The sequence below is a fragment of the Oryctolagus cuniculus genome, chromosome 7, assembly GCF_964237555.1.
Source record: "Oryctolagus cuniculus chromosome 7, mOryCun1.1, whole genome shotgun sequence".
In the NCBI taxonomy this organism is placed as follows: domain Eukaryota; kingdom Metazoa; phylum Chordata; class Mammalia; order Lagomorpha; family Leporidae; genus Oryctolagus; species Oryctolagus cuniculus.
In genome coordinates, this window is record NC_091438.1 from 83,211,811 (window position 1) to 83,230,936 (window position 19,126).

The 19,126-nt window shown below is 38.7% G+C and overlaps 1 long non-coding RNA gene across 3 annotated transcripts; it reads left to right on the forward strand.

The window, feature by feature from the left end:
• The first annotated feature begins 107 nt into the window (after nucleotides 1–107).
• On the forward strand, nucleotides 108–18,702 carry LOC103350130 (uncharacterized). Of its 3 annotated transcripts, none has more exons than XR_007923559.2 (3): nucleotides 108–181; nucleotides 5,226–5,343; nucleotides 18,127–18,702. It is a non-coding gene; the product is annotated as an uncharacterized lncRNA (long non-coding RNA). The 3 variants fall into 3 exon arrangements; XR_011390146.1 differs by lacking the exon at nucleotides 18,127–18,702 and adding an exon at nucleotides 13,454–15,285; XR_011390145.1 differs by lacking the exon at nucleotides 18,127–18,702 and adding an exon at nucleotides 7,483–8,614.
• The last annotated feature ends 424 nt before the right edge of the window (nucleotides 18,703–19,126 follow it).

Here is a 19,126-nt window from a genome sequence, read left to right on the forward strand (position 1 = left end):
GCAGCAGCTTATATAGCCAAGGCAGCCAATCCAGTCAAGGGGTGGTTTATGACGTAAGCAATCACTGCCTGTTGCCAGGCAGGCTCCTTTGCCAGGCGGTTTTCAAAGCCATTTCCTGAGTAACTGACACTCGCTCACCAGTGCCATCTTGGCATGGCCTTCTCATTCCACCACACATATGGTATGTGTCTTTTTCTGAAAGACAAGAATTCTAGTAGAAAAATGGACAGGGAGATCTTCCTTGGCTGAGGAAACATCTATGTATAGGGCCTGAGGGGAGTGGGGAAGGGGATTAAATTAATGAATCTCCAAGTATTAAAAAGAAAAGAACAGGTCATCAAAGAAGGAGGTACCTTTCTCTGAAGGGAGGAGAGAACTTCCACTTTGACTACGACCTTGTCTAAATATGATCAGAGTTGGTGAACTCAAAAGGCTTCCATAGCCTTGGCGACTCATGACAAGAGCCTAGGGTGATTCCTGATGCCATAAACAAGAGTGTCAATTTGTTAAGTCAACAACAGGAGTCACTGTGCACTTACTCTTCATGTAGGATCTTTGTCCTTAGTGTGCTGTACATTGAGATTTAATGCTATAACTAGTACTCAAACAGTATTTTTCACTTTATGTTTCTATGTGGGTGCAAACTGTTGAAATCTTTACTTAATATATGCTAAACTGATCTTCTGTATATAAAGAGAATTGAAAATGAATCTTGATGTGAATGGAAGGGGGGAGGGAGAGGGAAAGGGGAGGGTTGTGGGTGGGAGGGAAGTTATGGGGGGGGAAGCCATTGTAATCCATAAGCTGTACTTTGGAAATTTATATTCATTAAATAAAAGTTAAAAAAAAATAAGGTAAATTGTGAAAGTTAAGTGTTAAATAATAATGTAAAACAGAAAAGCAAGGATCAAATCATAAAGAACATTACACATTCCAAAAGTGTCTGGTCTTTATCTTAACAGGTTTTAAGAAGGATAATGACAGGATTGTTATTTTTGAATGACACTCTGACAACATGTGTACAATATAATGGACAGTGTGGGTGCAAAATAAAGCAAAGGAGAACAGTTTGGAAATTAGTTTTGTGATCTGAGCAAGAAATAGCGATGGAAGTAGCACTAATGTAAAAAGTAGGCAGATAGAGTTCATATACCTTGGTACTAGTTCAGTAGTGAAGGTGAAAGAGACAATGGAAAATGAGTCCTAATTTTTAGGTAGGGAAAACAGATGGTTTTAGGAATGATTCATTATTTTACTGAAAAACAAAATGCAAAAATGACAGTGTCTGTCTGCACAGGAAGTCAGTTCTCTCTTGGATATACTATGTTTGGGAATTCCTATTGTACATTCAGGTGCAGATATCCAATAAACTGATCAGGTCATAAAAATGGGATTCATCAGTCTAAACAAGGTAATGAAGTCTTGAGAAAAATGAGATCACGTAGGCTGGTTTTGAGTCAGAGAGTTCAGGATAGAATCCTAGAGAGGACCTACATTTGAGATGTGGAAAAAAAGAAAATTAAATCATGAATGCTGGTGACAGAGAATATACATAGAGTTAGGAATAAACCAAACAGTGGAGGAAATTGGCAAAAAGGGGAAGACAGAACTTCAAAAAGCACTTGGCGTTCGCAGAGAAGTCAGTGCCGGGCGGATCACTGCCTTCAGTGGTATGGCAGTCATTAGTGACCTTGTCAAAAGTGGTTTCATAGGAGTGATTGTTGTCGATGCCAGTTGTGATAAGGTTAATTTACTCGATTGTGCTCATTTGTGTCTTTCAAAGGATTTTCTCATTTAATCAAAGTTGTCATATTTATTAGCAGAAAATTTTGTATAATATTCTCTTCTTATCACTTTAGTCTTTATAGGATCCATGATGTCCCTAATGATCTAATGATGCTTTCTAGATCATTCAGGACGTTGCTAGTTTGTCTCTTTTTCCTTTTTTCTTCTTTTTTTAAAATAATTATTTATTTACTTGAGAATTAGAGGGAGAAAGAAAGAGAGAGAGAGAGAGAGAGAGAGAGAATTCCCGGTTGCTGGTTCACCCACAAATGTTCAAGATGACTTAGGCTGGGCCAGGCCAAAGTTGAAAGCTGGGAATCCCAAACAGGTCTCCTACATGGGTGGCAGAAACCTAATTACTTGAGTCACCACTGCATGTTAGACTCTACATTAGTAGGAAGCTGAAGTCAGGTGTCACAGCTGGGTAGGGAACCCAGGCACTCTGATGTGGGATCTGATGTGGGATACAGGCATCTTAACTGTTAGTCTACTGTTAGTCTACTGTTAGTCTAAATGTCTATTCCTCTTCTTTATCTTGGTAGCTATTAGTTTATCAGTTTTGTTGATTTTTTTTCAAAGAAGCAAGATTTGGTTTCACTGGTTCTACTCTTTTTCCATTTTTAATTTCTTATCTTCTTTATTATTTCCCTCCTTTAACTTATTTTGGGCCTATTTGCTCTTTGTTTTTAGTTTCTTAATATGCAGCTTAAATAATTGATCATGCAGTTTTCATTTTATCCAGTATAAAAATTGAAACTATGAAATTTTCCCCAAACTTTCACTAATGCCATGATTTTGACATGGATCTCACAAAGAAACAAGAATGAAAGAAACTAAATATGTGGGCAAACAAAAAGGCTTTTTTTAAAAAAATTCTTTAAAATATCATTTTTAGGTGTAGGCACTTGGTGCAGCAGACACGATGTTGCTTGGGACACTCACATCCCATGTTTGAGTGCCTGGTTAGAATCCAAGCTCTTCCTCTTATAATTCAGCTTCCTGCTGTTGCACACACTGGGAGGCAACAGGTAATGTGTTCCTGACACCCACATGGGAGATCTAGGTGGAGCTCCTGGTTGCTGGTTTTGGCCTACTCTAGCCCTGGTTGTAGAGGGCATTTCAGGAGTGCACCAATAGATGGAAGATCTCATCTATCTGTTTCTGTCTTTTAAATACAATGAAAATAAATCAATTAATTAGAATTGATTTAATACCACACAATAGTAACATATATAGTGGAAATTATGTTGATTTAAGGCTCTTACAAAAGAGAACAAAGTGATCTACCTTATTCCTCTGAGCTTGCAACTTTCCTGGTTTTGGTACTAAAAGTTCTGAATTATGAGAACTGCCCACCTGTGTCCTCACATTTGAGCACACAGTGGTGATTAGTCATTTGAAATGGAAAAGCACTTGCTATAACTTATAATGCAACCACTGAAAAACACCATAGCTGCTAAGTAAACAGTAGAGGCAAAATTGAATACTAAAAAATACTCAATTAATTCATGAAAAGGTAGGAAAATTTGGAGTTACTTTCTTTCTGGTTATTGAGCTGCATTTAACAGTTCCTGTCGTTCATATCTGCTGGCAACCAATATCCTCAGTTTTTTTTTTTCTTTTCTGCAAAACAATTCATTTCACTCCTCCTTCTTCAAGGATCTATTCATTGAGTACAGAATTATAGGTTGAGAATATTTTTTAAAAGATTTTATTTATTTGAGAGGTAGAATTACAGACAGAGAAAGGGAGAGACAGACAGAAAGGTCTGGTTCAAATGCTGGTTCATCTCACATGGTCACAAAGGCCAGAGCTGGGCCAATCTAAGCCAGGAGCCAGGAGCTTCTTCCACTGAGAATAGTTGTACATAGTTAGGATGAGCCTCAAAGCTGGATCTGAATGTTTTAATAAGGATGGTTTTAGATCACATATAATATAGGAAGAGAATATTCTATAAAGGAAACATGCTTAAAAATGCTTAGAGTGAAATAGGTTATGGTTAGGAGACTACAGGACATTTGGCAACTGTTACTTAATTCCCAGGCTCCCTGAAGGGTTCTCAGAGAAGGTCCTTACAGATTGAAGTTGGAGTTTAGAGGTACAGGTTCAGCACATGTCCAGGTCTCTGGCTGGTTGAAGGTGCTTGCAGCCTTCCTTTAATTGGTTAGCAATACTACGTTCTTTACGGAAGTTTGATGATGGCAACGTAGGCTTCAGTTAGGTGGTGATTATTTTTTGCTCAGGGCCTGTGGTTCCTAAAAAAGAAACCCCTCAAGACCAGACCCAACATCAAGATGTTACCTGTAGGTGAAACAGATGACTTTTTTTTAATAACACTTTCTGTTTTTATTTATTTTTTTTAACTTTTATTTAATGAATATAAATTTCCAAAGTACAGCTTATGGATTACAATGGCTTCCCCCCCATAACTTCCCTCCCACCCGCAACCCTCCCCTTTCCTGCTCCCTCTCCCCTTCCATTCACATCAAGATTCATTTTCATTTCTCTTTATATACAGATCAGTTTAGCATATATTAAGTAAAGATTTCAACAGTTTGCTCCCACACAGAAACATAAAGTGAAAAATACTGTTTGAGTACTAGTTATAGCATTAAATCTCAATGTACAGCACACTAAGGACAGAGATCCTACATGAGGAGTAAGTGCACAGTGACTCCTGTTGTTGACTTAACAAATTGACACTCTAAACAGATGATTTAAGAGTTCTGTGAACAGGGACCCTCTAGGGGAGGTTGCACCACTCCCTCAATTCAGTGAGTGAATTTTAGAGAAAACTGGGCAACAGAACCTTTAAGCTAAGAGAAGGAGGCTGGATGAACTTGGTAGATGAAGACCTGATGGTTTCTAGCATCTGATTCAGGGCACTGTGTAGCGGCCCTGTATTGAAAGCCACGGAAGTGTTCACAGAAGTGGACCAATGTGTAGGCAATATGTGGAGTGAACTGGGTGAGAGTTTATCAGATCAAAAAGGTTTCATGATCCAAGAAAGAGACACTGGTGGGCTGAACTGGAGTTGTGATGGCAGGAATGGAGAGGAAAAAATGGATTTGAAAAATAATAATAATTTCTCTCACTTCTGAGCATTTACTACATTCCAAGTTCAAAGTATGTTACATAACAGTAATTCATTTATGACCCTCACAGCTACTGATAATGCAGATACTACTGCTAGCCCAATTTATCGATGGGTACTGAATATGGCATAGTTAAGTAGTGGAGATTACATAGCCAATAAGCAGGAAAACCAAGACTCAGTCTCAAACAGCCTGCTTGCAATTCTATATTGTCAGTAACTACATTGTACTGTTTCAAGATAATTACTTGGTCTTATAGTCACCTACTTACATGTCTGACTGCCCTTCTTAAGTGGAAACTCCCAGAAAGCAAAGTCTATACCTTGCTCTTTATAATGTGTCCAGAACATACAGAAAGAAAATGGAGACAAGAGACCTACTGCCCTGAGAGCAGTCAAATAAAGAAAACAACGAAAAGACCATTTCTCAGGTGCTATGATCAAATAAGACAAAGTAAAATCAGGTAAGTCAGTTATTTGGACAGGATATCAGGGAAGTCTTCTCTGAGGATGAAGGAGCAGTAAGCTTGTTACCCAGTGGCTGGGGTGGCCTTGTTCTAGAAAGAGAATGGATGCTTGTCTGGCAAGAATAGTGAGGGAAAAAGGAAAGGGTGTATGATAACATCACAGAAGAATATGAAGCCAAATCCACTCCAAGAACAAGTCTTGTAAGAAATCTGCATTTCATTTCAGCACAATGAAAAGTCAGTGGAGGCTTTAAGGAGGGGATGGAGAAGATAGTAAGATCTGATTTAAATTTGAAAGGAGACACTGGAAAGTGAAAGGGAAGGGAGTGAAAATTAGAGAAGGCAAGCTTAGGATTTGAGGTATGGACAACTCCATAAGGACACAAAGTACTACCTGATGTGTTTGGGAATCACTGGAGTTTGAAGGTAGAAGAAATTTCAGGTCCCCATGCGAGGCTTTGGAGTGAAAAACTTTGAGAATGATCATTGTTGACGGCAAAGAGATGTGCTGATGCTACCCAGAGAGGGCTAGCTTTTTTCCATAAAGACTTAAGAAATGGAAGATTTTGGCATAGAATTGTGATGTGAATGTGAAGAAGATGACAGAGGAGGAAGAATTAAGAAATAGTTGGGCAAATCAGTGACGTACTCGTGTGCAAAAGGTAGAATAAAGTATTACAATGGGTATTAGGAGGATAAAGTATAGTTTCAGTTAAGCTAGGGAACTCAATGAAGTATTTCAGGAAAATGGTGAGTTTATGTGTGCAAACAAGACTAGTGTCTGCTAATACTAACTGATAGAATAAAAAAGGGAGAGAACGATCCAACATGAGAAGCGGGATACACAGCAGACTCATAGAATGGCAGAGGTCCTAAACAGCACTCTGGCCTCATAATCAGCCCTTAAGGCATGTGGATCTGGCTGAAAAACCCATGAGAGTATTTTAGGCATGGAAAGCCAAGACACTCTGGCAAAAAAATAAGAGAACCTAAATGAAAGATTTCTGTGAGTGAGGTCTCAGTAGAAAGAACGGGCCATCAAAGGAGGAGGTACCTTTCTCTGAAGGGAGGAGAGAGCTTCCACTTTGACTATGACCTTGTCTAAATAAGATCGGAGTTGGCAAACTCAAAAGGCTTCCATAGCCTTGGCAGCTCATGACAAGAGCCTAGGGAGATTACTGACGCCATAAACAAGAGTGTCAATTTATTAAGTCAACAACAGGAGTCATTGTATACTTACTCCCCATGTAGGATCTCTGCCCTTAATGTGTTGTACTAAGTGAATTAATGGTATAACTAGTACTCAAATAGTACTTTACACTTTGTGTTTCTGTGTGGATGTAATCTGTTGAAATCTTTACTTAGTATATACTAAATTGATCTTCTGTATATAAAAATAACTGAAAATGAATCTAGGTGTGAATGGAATGGGAGAGGGAGCAGGAGATGGGAGGGGTGCATATGGGAGGAAAGTTATTGGTGGGGGAAGCCATTCTAATCCATAAGCTGTACTTTGGAAATTTATATTTACTAAATAAAAGTTAAAAAAAAGAAAATGGTGAGTTTAGCAGAACTGCTAATAAGAGAGCAAGTGTTCCACCATCCACATCATTGAAGCATTGAGGAGAAGATGAATAACTTAGATACCTTGGCGGACTTAGAGTCTGTCCTTGCTCTCATAATATCTAGAATAAAGTCAATTTGCAATGAGACCATCTGACAGGTATGGACAGAATAAATAACCCCATCCCATTTGTAAAATCATGATGAAGACTGGGTCTCCCTGTTTGAAGATGGAGAGGGGGGTGAGCAGAAGATAAGACATCTTAATTAATTCAAACGGTTTTAATGCAATGTGGGGAGTGAGAGACAGAGAGATACACAAGGAAACAAAGGAAGGATGAAATTAGAGGATGGTGAAACTTGCCAAAAAGAAAGAGGCTAGGCCAGGAACAAGCATAAGATGCTGGATTTCAGTGTACAATACCCTAATACAGCTGGACTTCAGTGAATGAACTGAATGCATTTCCTTGTCCATTATTTTGGTAATCTGGCCAAAAATCATGTGGGTTTGTAAAAAGATAATAGATAACAAGCCAAAAGAATTAGGGCAATTTTCCTTTTTTTCTTTCATAGAATGAAACTTCTATGCATATGAGAAGCAACTGCTCCCACTAGGGAATAAAAGCCTCAGTGAACCCGTTAGCATCTAGGAAGAGCTTTGTCATATGGTTACCAAAGTGAGTCATTCCATTTTCAGTCTGTATGTTCATTCCATATCCACAGACACTGGCCTTAGGGACTGCGTGCATCTGCCGGAACACACAAATACTCTATGTGAATCAGAATTAAAAAGTATAGCAATGTCATCTAATAAGACAATAGGGAATCTCAGCCATTATAGCCCAATAGGAAAGCCTTTCCCAATAATGTTTCAATCACATTCCACAGGAAGTATATTGGGTGCTACTGTTCTATCTAGTGGGTTGGCTCATTGCTTCACAATTGTGGGCACACTGCGGCATTTTGGGGGTGGTCTGTTCCCTTACCCCCTCAGAGAAGAATTAACCCTGAACTCCCAGCCAGACATCCATCAGCTGACCCTCCTGGAGCTGTCATTTTTCCCCAACATGCCTGTTTGCTCCAATCAGACCACCCTGCTTACTATTCTGTGTATATGACTTGCTAATTTTAGTACATATTGCTCTGAATCATAGCATGTCAGAGCTGAAAAGGCTCTTAGAGATTTAGACAAGCTCTCCTCAATTTACACCTGAGGAAACACATTTCATTAGTCCTTCAAACCCTAGCCCAAAACTCACTTCCCACAGATTGCTTTCCCTGTTAAGTTGTAGCAGCTCTGGGAGCCCCTTCTTTAATTCTTTCTTTTTTTAAACTTCTTCAGCTATTATAATTTGTATTTTTCCAAGAAGAAAGCCTTGGATAAGTCAATGTGCCTTTCATGGCCTCCGTTTCCTTTGCTGTGACAAGAAAGAGCTGGATTTGATGATCTCTAAGGCCCTTCTTGAATAAACTTTTATTCTGAAATTCTCTGAAATCTCACTTTTAAAAAAAATAATTGTTCTTGGTCATATATGCAGACAATCCTTATTTTGTCTGGTACCAGGTTAATTCAAACTGGTGTATACTGTCCCTCACTTTGCTACCTTTCATGGTGTCTGAAGTCAAATGTCATTTATGAAAATATGCAAAGTGAAAAATTGGTGCCAGCAGTCATGTGTTTCAACTAACAATACACAGTGCAAGCAAGGGGTGCCTGTATTTTTTTTATTCCTCAGTAGTGATCATCAAATTTTTTTCTGCCTACTTAACTCATTCTCCAGATTCCTGTGAAGAACTAACCTTTCCTTCAGAATAAGCTATAATTCAAGAACATTGTCTTTTTTTGATCAAGGGCAAGTCCATGACCAGAAATAGGCCAGTTAGACATTCTGCCTAAAATTTATCCTTTGAGCCATGACATCACCAGGACTAGAAAGGACTGGAGTCCATGCTCTTGGCAGTGTTGTTTGCTAGTTCTTACTTTCTAGCTCCTATTAGAAGTAGTCTGGTTCTTATACTTTGCAAGAACTGATTCTTTGACATTTCTTCATATTCTGAGAATTACCCTGTATGTTTGTACTAACCCCCTTTTGTTATAGTTCTACAGAATCGCTTTGTGTTATAAGCAACAAAACAAGAAAACCGAGCTGATGCAATGTTTCTCATTTGGCTTGAACCAGCTCTCTTTCACTTCCTGTGACCTTCACAGGCCAATAGTATTCACTGATCACTCCTCTGATTTCTGAGTACTTGCTTGGTTCTTAACTGTCACGATCTGACTCTCACGTTTAAACTCCACATTTGAAAGTTATTTATTGCTACATATAAAGGTTTTGTTTTGATGACTACTCAACCTTCCAGACACTTCCTTGCATCATACGGCAGCATGGAAATCCTCGTTCATCCTTGTTCTGTTTATATTGCCCTGTACCAGTTTCCCCACTTGCTAGCAACACTTCCATTCTGCTTCCTAACTTCCCTTCTTCCGTTCGTTCCCTAAATGTAGCATCTCAGTGAAAACCAGTTCCTGGAAGGGGCCAGTGCCATGGTGCACTAGGTTAATCCTCCGCCTGCGACACCAGCATCCCATATGGGTGCCAGTTTCTAGTCCCAGCTGCTCCTCTTCCAGTCCAGCTCTCTGCTGTGGCCCAGGAAGGCAGTGGAGGATGGCCCAAGTGCTTGGACCCTGCACCTGCATGGGAGACCAGGAGGAAGCTCCTGGTTCCTGGATTCTGATCGGTGCAGCTCTGGCCATTGCGGCCATTTGGAGAGTGAACCAACCGAAGGAAGACCTTTCTCTCTCTCTCTCTCTCTCTCTCTCTCTGTCTGTAACTCTACCTGTGGAAAAAAAAGTTCCTGGAAAATAGAATTTAAGGTAAGTTTATTTTGGTGCCCAAAAATATTGAAATTCATAGATAATTTTTTCATGATGCATTTTTTTCCAAGAATTTTTTGAGGACTCCTCACATGTCTAGCCTCCTATTCCTAACACTGTATGTTCTACTGTGGCCTGTGTTTCTCAACCTAGATCTTTTCTCTCCCCACCACAGGGTACATGAGTCTTCAAAGCTAAGGATTCATTGGATGCATCTCCTTAGATTTCAAATGTTACTTGACACTTAGGGAAAAAACATAATATTAGGATGACCATATTTACTCTTAAGACAGTGTCACAAAATGATTCAGAGTATGGGCTCAGAGATCAGACAAGCATGGTTCCAAACTCTAACACTTGGGTACTTAAGTGAACTTGGGAACATTACTGAGCCTGTCTAAGCCGATACCCTCACTTCTGAGTGGGATAATAATGTCTACCTTACATGGCTGGCATAAGAATTTGATAAGAATATGCATGCAAAATGAAATGTGTCCAGTGAAGTTTAATTGCTCTAGATAATTGTTATTTATCTTTATAAATAATGACCAGAACTTTATCTCTAACCCTAGGCATCTTCTCAAGCCCATAAATTACAATGATCTTGTTCTGCTTATTCATTGTACTCTGTTATTTAAACTGCTGCTACTTCTCCTACAAAAGGTATTGACTTCAGACTTTTTTATTCTTACCAACAGCAGCACTATTCTGTCTGATATTTAGGCATAATCCTGTGACATTTTTATCTAAATCACCACCCCCATCCAATCTTTTTACTGAATGCAGATCTTGCTTCTGTAATGTCTCACTGGAATAACTACCTCCCAACCTTTCTGTTGTTGCTTGTGTTACAGTGGACAAATTTACACTGATATACTATTACAACTCCAAATATATCATTTACTTTACTTATTTATTTGGTTTTTTGAGAGACAGAGTAGAGAGTGTATTCCCATCTACTTGTTTAATCCCTGAATGCCTACAATCCTTAGCACTGGGTTTGGCCAAGGCTGAAAACCAGGAACTCAAAACAGGTTTCCCACGTGAGTGGCAGTAGTCCAATTCTTGAGTCATCACAGATTCCCTCCTAGGGTCTTCATTAGCAGGCAGCTAGAACTTGAATCCAGGCACCCTGGCATGGTATGCCAGTGTCTGAATTACTAGGCCAAACACTCATCCCCATAGGTTTTGATGAATGTGTAATGACATGTATTCATAGAGTGTCATATAGAACAGTTTCACTGTCCTAAAAATCCACTATGTCCCATTTATTTATTTCTTCATCTTTGCTAACCCCTGGCAATCACTAATCTTTCTAGTGTCTTTATAGATTGCTTTTTTCAGAATGTCATACCATAAGTAACCTTTTCAAACCAGCTGCTTCTACTTAGCAATATGCATTAACGTGTCCTTCAGGCTTCAAAGCCCCTTTCTTTTTAGCATTGAATAATCCTCCATTGTCTGGATGTAACACAGTCAATGCATCTATTCACCAATATATTGAAGGACATCTTGGGTGCTTCTAAAGTTTACTAATTATGAATAAAACTGCTACAATCATCTGTGTTCAGATTTCTGTGTGGACACAGTTTGTAAGTTATTTGAGTAAATACCAAGGAGTGTGATTATGGATCATATGGTAAGGGTGTATTTACTTTTGTAGGAAACTGCCAAACTGTCTTCCAAAGTAACTACAGCCATTTCTTATTCCTACTAGAAATGACCGAGAGTTTCTAGTGTTCCACACACTTTGGTGTTGTCACTGCTTTGGATTTTTATTATTCTAATAGGGTGCCCTGGTGTCTCATGTCAACTTGCAAAGCCCTAATGACACACAAAATTGAGGATATCTTCAAAGGCATATTTGCCATCTACCTCTTCTTTGCTCAGGTGTTTGTTCAGATCTTTTAACCATTTTTAACTAGATTGTTTGAGAGTTCTTGGTATATTTTGGATAATAGTCTTTTATTAGATGGATTCCCTGAAAATATTTTTTCCTAATTTATGGCTTGTCTTCTCATTCTCTTAACATTGTTTTCCACAGAGCAGAAGTTTTTAATTTTAATGAAGTATACTTTATTTCTCCTCGGACTGTGCCTTCAGAGCTCTGTCTCAAAAGTTATGCCCATTGTTATCTAGATTTTCCCACATGTTATCTTTAAGAAGATTAGTATTCAACATTTTACATTTAGGTCTATGACTTATTTTTTTTTAAAAAAGATTTACTTATTAATTGAAAAGGAGAGAGAGAGAAATCTTCCATCCACTGGTTTAATCCCAAATGCCTATAACAGCCAGGAATAGGCCAAGCTGAAGCCAGGAGTCAGGAACTCATCAGGATCTTCCAAATGGGTGGCAGCAGACCAGGTACTTGGGCCACCATTCACTACCTCCACAGGCATTAGCCAGAAGCTGCACCAGGGCAGCCGGGCCTCAAACCAGGCACTCTGAAATAGGATGCAGGTGTCCCAAGTGCTGGCTTCACCTGCTGTGCCACAATGCCATGTGGCCCGTGTTTCATTTTAAGTGATTTGTCTATGCCATATATACGCTCTATGTCTATATTTGTTTCTTATGAGGGTCTATGTTGAGCTGATTAAGCACCATTTGTTAAAAAGGCTTGATTTTAATTCCACAGACTTATTTGAGACTTCTGTCCTCTGGGACAAAATTAACTTCCTTTGTTTTAATGCACTAAGTTCATGATATTTGTTATAGTATCAAGAACAAACTAATGAAATTATATTTATCAGTTTGGGTTTTTGAGAGGATCAAATGAGAAAAACAATCATATAAAGTACCTACCACAGTAAGTTTACCACATTCCGAAAATTAAAAAAAAAAAAAAAAAAAAAACTAAGCAGAGCGGCAAATGGATTGAAGGGCCTTAAAGACATGTTTATTGTATGCTCCAAACAATAAAAAATGAAGGTGGTAGAGATCTTCCATCTGCTGGCTCATTTCCCAAGTGCCTGCAATAGCTCGGAATAGGGTAGGCTGACATCAGGAGCCTAGAAAGCAATCTGGGTCTCCCAAGTGGAGCACGGAGACCAAAGTACTTGAGCCATCACCAAATGCCTCTGAGGGTAGACATAAGCAAGAAGCTGGACTGTCAAACTGAACTGGGACTCCAACCCAAGGACTCTGATACAGCATGTGGGCATCCCAAGTGGCAGCCAGAAACTCACCCTTGATTATTTTTTAATTCACCAATTATTACCTTAACAGAAACACTCATGGCACCACTTGTAGCTCTGTGCTCTGACTTCAGAGTGGCCTAAAGTCTAGCATAATGGCTGTAACCTCTCAACTTTCCAAAGAAGTGTATGCCACAGGGCTCCTCTCTAGAAGAGAGGTCAGAAACCAAAGGCCTGTTTCATAAAACGATGCACTTTCTAGAAGCATCTAGCAAAAGTAGTGTTCTGCCTTGTCCCTGAATTATTACAGCAGTTGATGCAAGTGTCTAGTGATGTCTGGTGGGTGTCCATCCCTTATGTGGGACAGCTAGGAAGAACACCGCACTCGAAAGAAAAAAGTCGTGGAGCAGTTGTGTTTGTCTGGGTCCACAGTTTATATGATTGATATTGGATACAGATCCTTTCTCTTTTGATACAATCACACTGACCAATTTTCTCTAATCTCAATTCTGTGCATACCTGCATATTACAGTGTTTTCTAGAAGACTCATTATCTTCATCACTGAATATTTATTGAGAGCCCACTGGGCACAGAGAACCGTATCAAGCATGTGATCAAGAGAGAGCCTATTTCCAGCCAAGTCCTTTTGTTTCCATCCTGTTCTGGGAGTAATAACATACCTAAGGAAAGTGGAATTCTACACATAATCAAACTTATTATCTGATGTGATCATTATTTTGATTGCTACTTATGATTTATAATAGAGGTCATTATTTTATTACATACTTTCTGTATATAATTAAGTTACTTTAAATGAAGACTTTCATTCAGCTCAAGTTAGTAAGAATAATGTATTTCTGATTTTCTCATCATAAACTGAAAAGAAATCGAGCCACAAAAAAGATATTATACTACTGAAACGTCTTTTTTTAAAAAAATTTAGCATGCATTGTATATATAAATGGGAAGATTGATGGTATTTAGTATGAGATAAATTTCATTGTTTCAAAAAATTATCAGAAATATGTCAAGGAAACTAAGTTCTTAGCATCCTATTGTGGAGCTTGAATTCTCTGATCATATTACAAGTTTTAAGTTTCAACAGGTAAAAAAGATCACTTGATTATGGCTACATGTATATTTTGTGAGACAAAAGGGCCAAATTGATAAAGAAAAAAAGAAAAATCAGTGCCTTTCAAAGCAGAATTTCGTGTTTTTCGTTGTTAGCGAGTTGGTTTATGTGTCAGGCAAACTTTGATCTTAAAATATCTTTCAGAGGCATGATTTCCTCCAGAGACAATTTTCTGCCTTGATATCCTCATAAGCGAAACAAGAATAAATATTTTGTTCCATAAAATATTCCTCCCGTGACTATTCATATCTCTCAAACTTGTCTTTGTAGAAAAGAAGTTGTGGCTGATTTTTTGGAGATGTTTTTAGCTTTTTTAAAAAGCTTCTCTCTTCCTTAAACATGATTCATTTTCTAATAACCTAAAACTTGGGAGAGGGGGAATATTCCCATAGCACATCGTCTTAATTTAATATCCAATGTCGATAGAAATTTCTTCTTGAGTTCAATCCCTGTGTTTCTCTGCTGTCTTCTGTAGTCTTGCCCTCCCTCTCTCTATGTGCCCTCCCTCCCCTTCTTCCTTCTTAATTTGGTACCTGGGTCATGTGCGTACATTGGGAAAATGTCAGCAGTCGCACACTGTTCCTTCTGACTGTGACCTGACAAGTGGAGGTGCCTCAGCCTTCTCTCCCAGCCACTTAGCATCCAAGCCATTTTGGTACATTCTGTGCACCCTCCAGACAACTCGTCTTCCTTATTGTGCCAGAATCTTCTTGGAAACCAAGCCGGATGAATTAGTCAAAAGCACATTCTCTCAGATCAGCAAAGAATAGTAACCTGGACTATGTTTGAGATACATTTAAACTGAATTTAAGATGAGAAGGTCTGAATGTGTTTCCCTTTTTGGTAGAGGGGTGTCAACTTACTTTTCTAATGGCTCTTATTTTTGTTATCAGAATCTCTGAATTAGCAGAGTCCTAATGAATTTGGCCATCAATATAAATTTGGTTATTTTTCCATCCTTAGATCTTTCTTAACTCTTGCATGGTGGTTAGAAGACATCTTGACTAACAGGCAGATAACTGGGTTTGGTAAGATCACTTTAACTTATCCACCCCAACAAGTCCAGGTCATCTTCTGGTTGGGGAGAATTCCACTGCAAGAGTCCATCTACAACCACTCACTCTGATTTCATCAAAGAATTTGTCTCCTACAGTTTGCCCCAAAGAGAGGCAACCAACATAACCACTACTAAAAAGCATTTATTTATAAGAACAGGTTCAGGGCCGGCACCACGGCTAATAGGCTAATCCTCTGCCTTGCAGCACCGGCACACTGGGTTCTAGTCCCGGTCGGGGCGCTGGATTCTGTCCCGGTTGTCCCTCTTCCAGGCCAGCTCTCTGCTGTGGCCCAGGAGTGAAGTGGAGGATGGCCCAGGTCCTTGGGCGCTGCACCCCATGGGAGACCAGGAGAAGCACCTGGCTCCTGCCTTTGGATCAGCACGGTGCGCTGGCCGCAGCACATCAGCCATGGCGGCCATTGGAAGGTGAACCAACGGCAAAGGAAGACCTTTCTCTTTGTCTCTCTTTCTCACTGTCCACTCTGCCTGTCAAAAAAAAAAAAAAAAAAAAAAAAAAACAAACAAACAAACAAAAAAAAAACACCAGGCTCATTACATAAAGGAAAATTTACACTATTTCTTTACAGGTTCTACATGCTAGCCGTAATGGGAATTTTCACCTATTTTATGGTCATATTTAGATGTAGTGTGATTTGCCTCCCAGGAAGTCCTTGATTTGTGATTGTAGGACTCAGTGGTAACCTGAGGATGTGCAAAAACAAATGGTCACCAAACCTTGCTCTCTCTTCACCTTCCTTGCATCCTCCACCATTCACTCTGTGAATGGACCAGTGAAATGGGCTGTTAGGCAAGTTGGAGGGTCAGATCCAAACTATTACTTTTTCTTATGCATATCTATACAGAGAAGGTATTACTGTCCTGAATTTATCTTACCCCAACATCCAAGCCCTAATTCTACCTACAAAAGATCTCAGAGAATTTCTACTCATGCAACTGAAAAAGAGATATTGACTGTTTCTCTTTTTTCAAGTTAAAATCTGCTCATTAGAGAAATGAACACACTATTTTAACTCTGGTGCTGATGTCCAGATGAAGCAGTCTATAAGCTGTATCTGACAGGTTGGTAGTTTTTACATATGCTTAGGCTTTATTTTTAAGCCAAATATTTAGAATTTCCTGAAGAAGATATACAGTAAGTTCTAGTTGATTTCCCACAGATAGACACACAGACACACACACAAAGACCTATTCTATTCCTGTTGTCCTGTGATATGTTAATACCAGCACTCCATCAGTGTCTATGCACACAGATTCCATGGGAATACATGTTCCTATAGACCTGGAATACATTTCTCTTCCTTTTGTTATTAGAACACGGTAAGAACAGTTAAGCACTTTTAAAGTACTGTGGCTTGTTGGGAATGAACAGTTGGGAATGAACATTGGGAATGACCCAGGCTGGGCTTTGTTCTCCCAGAATATTGGGTTGTGAGTCAAGAGCCTTAGATTGAAATTTGGGAATGACTTCACTTTAGTGCCAATAACCAAGAGGCAATGTTCAAGAACTTCTGGTTTAGGTTCCACAGATCCTGTTCTTAAAGCTCTCAAGATTTATTGTTAATCTCTTGCTTGAATTCAATAAGATACTCTAGATCTTTCTATTAGATCTTCCTGCCATCTGTTTTCTTAGATAACTAGCCGCAGTTGGTTCCTGAAGCTTGCAAAAAAAAAAAAAAAAGAAAGAAAAAGAAAAGAAAAAAACACTTTTTTGACTATATAACTAGTAGTCATTGTGAAGGAAATGAAGTTAAGATAGATATATAAGAATCTAGAATAAACACTGAAAACAATGAGGTTTTCCTAAGTCACTCTAAAGCAAGACATTTTAACAGGCAAGGCAAAAATGTGTGCCTTTCTTGTTGCCAGTGTGTGGCAAAATAAATGTGGACTAATTAACCAATGATTTTATTTCTCTAACCTGAACGCACTAGTTAGTACAGTGAAAAAAGCAGAAATAGGTAGCCAAAAGTTTTAAGATTCTAATTTTAAAAAAGAGAGGCTAAAAGTAGGTGGATCATTAACATAAAGAGTAACTCCATAAAAATGGATCTTTCTCTACTTAGCAAAACACAAGCCCTCCCCTCTACCTGTGTAATGTTTCCTGTGGGTTTTAAATATATATATTATATATATATACACACATATATTATGATTCTTAGAATGACATTTCTACAATTTGAATTTATTAATTTTCATCTACTTGAAAGGCACAGTAAAACAGAGCAAGCGAGTGAGTGAGAGAGAGAGAGAGAGAAATCATCTTCCATTCCCTGTTTCATACTCTAAAAGCCCACAATAGCCAGGGCCGGGCCAGACCAGACCAAGGTAAGGACTTCATACTTCACCTGGCAGGGACCCAAGCAATTGAGGCATCATCTGCTGCCTCCCAAGATGCATTAAAAGAAAGTCAACTTGGAGTAGAAGACCCAGGACTCATGCAAGAATCCCATGTAACTGCCTATGCCCCAAAGTCCAGTCCCTTACCCTGTTTTAATGTGCACATATCACAGTGACTTCTGAAGGTAGCAGCTTGCTTGGAGCCTTTAGGAAATAGGACATTAACTGCAACTTTTGCGAACGATATGGATCTGAATTGGCTTTTGGAACTTGACTGTTTATCTGGGAGGTATGGGTCACTTAATGGAAGATTCTGACTTGGGATGCTAGTTACTATAAAAGGCAAAATTGTATCATGAGAGAGCTGGAAAAACTCCTGTGGAAGCAACCTTTAAATCGTTCTTGCCAAAGAAATGAGAAGCTCTCTTTGGAGGATGCTTGGATATAAAACACTCATCAGACCCAAGGAACTCTAGGACTTTGTACATGGGACTGTGTTGGCAGAGCCTTAACTTGGCTTTGCTCCTGTTGCATTGTTTGAAAAGTGCAGAGGGTTCTTTTATGCAGAAGTAGGAAAAGAACAAAAATGTGTTTTAATTTATTTTTATGATAAATATGACTAAATCAAAATTTAAAGCTATGTATTTTTATTTTCAGTTTGATGCTCTTAATGCAAGACGAAGCCATTTAATAAGAGATTGAAATGAGCATTTGTTAACAATGAAGTCATTATTTTAATGAAACCTGATCAACTTTCCTGAATAATTTGGGATTTTTTTTAAACAACATATTTCAAGGCAGAAAAAAAAGGAAAAGACCATACGTTTGGCAGAAATGAAAAATGGTTACTATGGCAGCTTGATTTGGACATGGAAAACCTGTTTCAAGCTATTCATAAACCCAACTCTTGCAAACTATTTATTATGTACAATAAATTATATGAAACATGTAATGAAAAAATGAGAGTGACTTGTTTTAGAACCCCGAGAGTTAATGAAAACTGTTTGAGGAAGGAGGACTAAGATGTGGCTCCTGGTGTTCCCTGCTGAACTTGCTGAATGAATTTGTAGCCATTCCAAGAGGACGGCCCCCACTCTCTACTAGCTCAGTACAAATGTCTCAATCTGGAGTTTGCCCCAACCGCATGAACTGCACCATTTTTCAGAATTCAAACACGATGTGGTTAGCCTCTATTCTTCATGCGGGAGTGGACATCTCTTGTTACACACCCAAGATGAGACAGTGATGGAGATGGGAAGCAATGTATTTCCAACTCTTATGCTTAAAGTTACTTCTTCTGTATGAGTGCTTTAAAAACACATTAGGAATACATATATGTGTGTATGCATATGTGTGTGCTTCTTTGGTCCTATTTTATTTTGAATTACCACATAATAATTGTTCAAATATATGGGGACAAAGTTATGTTACATATATGTTGTATAAGGATCAAAGGGATATATTTTCAGTGGGACATGTATGCTTCTGAGAGTCCAGAGAAGTTTGCAATTCTATGACAAAAATATGTATTTTTGCATGTACTTGGCAAAAGATAAAAGTTAGATTTCCAATTATGAAGACATATATCTAATCGGTAATATAAAATGTATGTTTTCTCAACAATCATTAGATGCAATATTCAATCAGATGTTCAACA